We start from the raw sequence: 7,087 nt of genomic DNA, 5'->3' as shown, positions 1-7,087 counted from the left end.
CTCCAGAGGGGTGCACTTGAAGGGTAAGCATAACACCTGGAGAAGGAGTGAGATAATGGGAAGTCTATGTACAGCAATTGTAACTGTTGCTACTACCGAGACCTGTTATATGTATGGTAATGTTCACTTGTTTTCTCTAATAGTTGGATCTGGACGAACAATTCTTTGATTGGGCTGCTACGATTCTCTTACATGAAGGTGTATCCTCTTTCTCCTGTAATAATATTTGGCATGGAACAAACCCCAATATAAAATTCGGTTATAGATTGACAAATTAATTATGGTTTAGGCTGTTTTATTAATGCTTCGTAGTTAACTGTAATACTATTTTTGTGTCCATTTGCCTGTTTTTTGTGTTAAATTCTGCAGGTAGTTGCATTTAGCAGGTACAGGTCATGCTTGCAGAACTTTGCTTGGAATCGACTTTAGTTCTTACATCTAAAATTACTTTAGAGGTAAGTATGATTACTGAGTTTGAATTATACAGAGGATTGATTTCTTTGCCCAAAATAGTGTGTTGCACACAGTATCCCTTGTGCTGAAGAAATTGCAATAGATTGCTAGAGGATCACCTTCTTAATTTGAAGATACAGTTAATGTAACTCTTGAGTGTAATCACTGGTTGTTAAGTTTCCTTGTTTGTAATTAATGGTGTAGAAAGGGATACTGTCAGACCCTGATTCTGTGCGCTGGACACTTGTGTTGAGAAGCAATATAAATGCAGTGATTTGAGGAAATTAAAACTTGAGGTATGTACAAGTTCAGCTCTTTAGGAAGGAAAGTGAAACTGCATACACTTGAAAGAAAAGTTAGTGTTGAAATACTTGGCATTTGTAACTCTGCTGTCCATGTTTCACAGAAATTACTATGTTAGGTTAAACATATTACTACATTAAAGTGTTAAAACAATATGCTATAATAGGATTACATCAATTCATCTGCTCAACTGCACTTTTATATCTGCAATACCACTTTAGTCATGCACAGAGCTGGAACAGATCCTTGGCAACTGGAGCACTTTAAAGGCATTTTGCTGCTGGAAAATGAACCAGTAATACACACAAGCTCAATTCTCAATCAGTGCTATGAGGAGCAGGCTGAGGTTTTTAATTTGAAATAATTTGGTGTGTAATGCACCCTCTCTAGGGATGCTCCAAATTAAAACTGGTCAGCCAGAAAATACAAGCCATGAAATGAGAGTCGATCAAGCATCAGATCATCAGCACCACCAGTTTCTCTATAGGTCTTCATTGCTTGCTAACATAGGTAAAATTTTCATGTTCAGCTTGTAGATCTACTTAAGCATTACTGTAGTTAATGTTTCTAAATACAGACACAAATACAGAAGGGCTTAAAGAATGGGTTTGCTGCCTATTGATAGTGTTCAATCCTGATGCTAGCTGAAAATACCAGCAAATACATATTTGTTAGGAATTTTACTATGATCTATGTCTCAGCAGTTGGCAAGTTGATGGTTAGTATACCAGGAAATGTGTAGAAGCCAATGTTACATTGAGTAAAATCATAGGACTATATCTGGTATGTTGTGTCTAAAACTGTCCAACTTCTTCCTCTCCCCCTCAGAAAACAACTGAAGGAAAAACCCCAACTGCCAAAACAAACCACAATCAAAACCCAACCAAACCCATGTTAAATTTGTGAAGCATTTGTGCAATGAAACATTCAGCTGGAAGGAAGAAGAGGTGGTTCCCAGCTTCACACTTCATACTAGCCCCTGTCTAAAAAAACAAACACACAAAATCCCAAACAAAACCTGTAATTCCTGAGTTTGATTTCTCTTATGAACAAATACTATCTTGCAATTATGCTGGGTAATCACCCTGCTTTGGGTACAATAAATTTAAAATTACACTGTTCAATGATCCAAGGTTAATTGGACTGGAATAAAAATGCCATCATCTTGTACTCCCTGTGGAGTAACTTCGCTTGTGAATTCATTTATGTTCCTTCAATTAACCAACCTAATTCACTGCTTATGTTTGAATATGAGGGATTTTTCATAAATAAGTCAATTTGTTGTGGGAATACTACAATGGCATGTTTATTAAGTTCTACTTTCTTACTGAATTGTTAAATTTAGAATGTTGGAAATTGTTGAGAGAGAGAACCTCACAATATTTTGCTTTCATTCAGCAAAATACAGCTAGGAAGTCTATAAAAGCCTGTCCAATGTGAGTAAAGCAAATTGAACATCAGAAAAGTTTTGAATCCAGGACACAATTTTCAGAGGTATCTCCCACCAACTGTTTGTGCCAAAAGTATCAGGGTTTGCTAGGCTCTGAGATGTGGTGGGTCAGATGCAAATCTGCTGTAAAGTAATATTTGTTAGTCGGCCAATATTTCTGTATTTATGACACGTGATGTCTATTTTCAGACTAAAGTTGGAGAGCTGCAATAGAGTTGTCACTCCTGTAACACTTAAGATATTTCCCCATGAGCTTTAACATTTCTTCATAGGCGGCTTTCCAGAGAAAGATTAAGGCATGGAATGACTGAAAAAACAGAGGGGAGCAGATTTGAGGGAAAACAGAGACTTAGGGCAACAATTAGCTAAGAGCTAACAATTTTATGTATGGATACAGTAAACTATTGAATTGTATGAATGACTGTAACTATGGTAACATGGGAGAATGAAAACTGTAATCACATAGTTGACAATATTCACCTTAAATTTGTAAACAAACAGCATTGGTGCATATAACTCCAGTTTGGACGAGAGTTAGCAGTGAGAAGGGATGTGAGTTTTCCTGGAGCTGAACAGCAAGAGGACAAATAAGCTACATGAAAAAAAATTCTGTCAAGTACTGCCACAGATGCCACAGTAGATGGTGGCATCTACTGTTTTGAAGGTGCTTTGAAGTTGACTTTGGACAAGGGCCTGTGTAATGTAATATCCAAGTCCATTTCACTTGAGTGAAGAGGTGGACCAGGCGGTCTCATGAAATCTGTCGTGACCTAAACTATTCTTGTCATTGCTGTCATTCTGTCTTTTCACCAGACACCTCTGTAGATGGTAAAAGCCATGAATAGCCTAGTGTGAATTACTGGTGTTCCGGAAACACAGATTTTCACTTTTGTGATTATGCTCTTTCATTATGCTGCAGATTTTTGTATTGAAAATATCATTGCTGTGCTCAAAGTTGAACTTGCTGTGGAAGATAAGGACTGCTTCCACTTCACTGGGTGCAAGCTGATGTGAAGAATTGTTTATTTATTAATTGTCTAGGAACTAGTGTTTGTGAAAGTCTCATTTGCTGTTATTTTCCCTTAGGGGGTAAAACATTTTGTATAGTACAATTTATTTTGAGAATGGTGGAATGAGTAACGGTACCTAAAAAAGCTTTTTACAGAACAGAAACAAGAAGATCTGACTTTTAAAAAGAAACATTACAGTTACTTTTGCCTTAGTGGAGACTTTCTGAACTATGCTGAGCACTCATGCCAGGATGCATATTAGTGCCACGCAGATGAAAACTAGAAATAAGCACGGTGTTGTGTATGTGTGTGTGTGGTTTTTTTGTAGGTTATATTTAGCACTTTTGAGGCTCTGTTTTCTATTTCTTTGGAAATCAAAGGTATAGTCCGTTATTCTTGTCTGGTGAATTTAGTGATGCATATAATCTGATTTATAGGATTGCTGAGTCTGCACAGAGCAGTTGATAATAGAATTTGCTGTGGTGACAGATGAAAATATGGAAAATACTGCCAAGGATGGCAAGGCAAATAAAAGTGCTAATGTAGGCATAGCACCAAGCTTTTACAGTGCAGCTTTCTTACATTTCAGGGCAAATACATAATTTTGGAAAGCATGAGCAATGTCTTGTATCTAAGTCGCTTGAAAGTTTACTTGGTGGTATTGAATGTGGAGTAGTTTCGATTTGCTATGAATAAGATCTGTGGTAGCTGTGGAAGGACATGGTTAATTTTCCTGTGAGTCTGATGCCCTTTTTGTTTGTTTGGGTACTGTTTTGTAAAAACAATTTATTAGAGTTTTCTGTATCAGTTCTGAGGACTAAAATAGATGGAAATTGTGTAATACCTGCCATTTATTAATACAAAGCCAGTCCCCTATATACAGACACAGTGATGGGCAACTGTCACATACTCTACCTTGGAAATTGAATGCAGGTTTTTTTTCCCTGGCTTTTCCATGCCCACCTGAGTAGTGCATCAGTAATCAATGTTAATAAAACTATTTTTAAATTTTTTTTTAATAGGTTTTGTTGACATACAGAATATTGATTTGACTTCTCAAGGAATTAATTACTGTTTTGAAAATTGAAGACTAATCTGGTTTGCTTCTTTGCCAAGATTCAGATGCTGGGTGTTTTGTTGTTAACTGAAGTCTTTGCATGATAGACCTATGCATACCTTATGTATAGATCCTATATTGACACTGCATGTTACTGCTTTTAAAGATTGTAGATGCAGGACTTGTGAATCTTTAATTCAAAAGCTATTTAAAGCTCATCTTATTTCTTTTTAATCTGTGGATGAAAAAGTGTGTATTTGCAAAGATATTCTTAATCTTGGCATTCCTGAATTTTAAATGTTTCAGTGTCTAGTAATGATACTCTTGAAAAGTGATTTTTGTCATGATTTGTGGTTAAAACCAATCAAATCTAAAGGTAAACTATTGTTATTGTGCATATACTAAAGCACACGGGGATTTGAAATTTAGAGCTCTGACTTTATTTTTGGAGCAAAAGGATTAAACAAAAGAGCAGGCATCTAAGAATATTGGAATGGGATAAATTGCCATTAATTTGGGATTTTGGGAAAGGCAGTTTTGAAAACATGAGCATTGGATTCTTACCTCTAGAGAGGCAGATGTTTTTCAGTCTGTTTCCCAATATTGCAGGCATAACCAGAAATAATTATTTATTTCTCTGTCAGATTTCTGGGTTTATCTACACTTTTTTTCTTTAGACCCAAAAACCTATCAAAGTGGCTGAGTTCCTACAGATGGTCAGTCACTAATCCAGTTAAATTGTGATGTTCTGATTTAGGCTCAGAGAATGTGAGTAAATAAAGAATAATAATGGCTGACTCTGAACTAGCTTCTAATGTAATAAAAGAGGAGACATAGAAAATCTTTGAAGCTATGTTTTATGTCTTGCTGAGATTGTAATTATCAGAAGTAGTCTTGGGAGGAAAATGCCTGTTTTTATCAAGGTGGAATTTTTTTGATAGGGTAGAGCTTAAGTATCATCTAACGTTTCAGCATCAGTATAGATAAATGTGTGCATGTATATATAATGCCTGTGCTTTAAAATTAGTAATCATATATATATATTATATAATATATATAATATATAATATATATACTAATATATATTAGTAATCATTATTAATTATATATGCAAGTACATATGTAAACAAATACTTGATAATTATTCTGAACTAATATAATTTAGTCTCTCATGTGAAGTTTTTTCAACAGACAAAATTGTCAGAATACTGTACTGAGTTAGTGCTGCTTAACCAGTTACTGCAAAGCTGCTAAATCAAAGTGACTCGATCATGTTAATGCTCTTAGTCCGTTGCTATTGAGCAAAATTTTAATTAACCACTTCTTGTTTGGGAGAATCTTCTAGCATTTTCCTCACTTTACCTGTGGTTTCTTTGATGGCTGTACCCTATGTTTTCCCATGCAAGTGGCTGAATGAGGAGATCCACGCTCCTCTCAAGTAATTCTGTCCACTGTTCTGCTCTATGTGGTATGTCAGTAGATCAGTGCTTTGCTGTCAGGTGTGAGCTGTTTCTGGCTGCATTTTCATTTTGTATTTCTAGTTTTCAGAGCATGGTTTCATGAGTGACTAAAATGCACTGTAAAATGGCCATGTCCTCTCTGCTGTGTTCCCATCGGTTTCTTCTGAGAATAGCAGCACTCATCTTTCTGTGCAGTTTTCTGACTCAGATAAAAACCCGATTTAATAGTATGACCTTGAGGAGATAGGAAAGATAATGTAGCATACCATACTGGCTTGAAAGGCAAGAACATGTTGGAGTGGGTCTATAGGAAGGCCACAAAGTTACCAGAGGGATGGAACGCCTCTCCTGTGAGAAAAGAGAGTTTAGTGTTTTTCAGCCTGGAGAGAAGGCTCCAGGGAGGCCTTATTGCAGGATTTCAATGCTTACAGAGGGCTTTTTAGTAGAACCTGTAGCAATAGGGCAAGGGGTAAATGGTTTTAAATATAAAAAAGGTAGATTCAGACTAAATATAAGGAAGAAATTTTTTTATGCTGTGGTTGCTGAAACACTGGAGCAGGTTGCTCAGAGAGATATGTGCTTGTTTAACAGTCTTTTCCCTGTGACATAGAGGTGAGGGAAGGCAACACACACACAAAATTCCTGGCTGAGATAAAGAGCTGAGATAAGATAAAAGTCTACTATAAATGAGATAACATAATGAGCAATTACCTTAGCCTATTTGCATGAAAAGCACAACAGAAAGCAGCAAGCCAGTGAGCTAAAAAACCAAGCCAGGAGCTACCTGCACCATCCCTCCCTGTCCAGCTGCCATCCCAACAGAAGAGAGTCAACACCCAAAACCCAGAAGCAGCAACCAGAACAGGAGCCCTTTCACGTTATGATCTAAAAACATTCAGGGTCTGCCTGGATGGGGAGCTGAGTGACCTGATCTAGTTAAAGATGTTCCTGCTTATAGCACAGAACTTGAATAAAACGATTTAGACTATAGAAGGTCCCTTCTTGCCTAAAGCATTCTATGATTCTCTGAAAATGGATGGTCTTTGATACTATTTTGCAAGTTTTCAAAATCATACATCTTTATGGTGAAGCTAGAATTTAATGGTAATAGTATTTTTCTGATTATTGCCACTGTCAAACTGTCAGTGATTAAAAGTAATAATCTGGACCTTTAACTTTACTGCTACACTTTTAAAGTGAATGATTTCATTTCCCTATTATAACTTGCTTCCTATATTCAATTTGGTTGGCATGTATTACTGCATTTCAAAATCCATTAAAGTTGTGATTATAAAAGAGGGTAGTGTTTTTTTAAACTCAAGAAGCAATTTGATAGCATCCACATGCAATTACA

The sequence above is a fragment of the Dryobates pubescens genome, chromosome 1 (assembly GCF_014839835.1).
Source record: "Dryobates pubescens isolate bDryPub1 chromosome 1, bDryPub1.pri, whole genome shotgun sequence".
In the NCBI taxonomy this organism is placed as follows: Eukaryota; Metazoa; Chordata; class Aves; order Piciformes; family Picidae; genus Dryobates; species Dryobates pubescens.
This window is presented reverse-complemented; position numbering follows the sequence as displayed.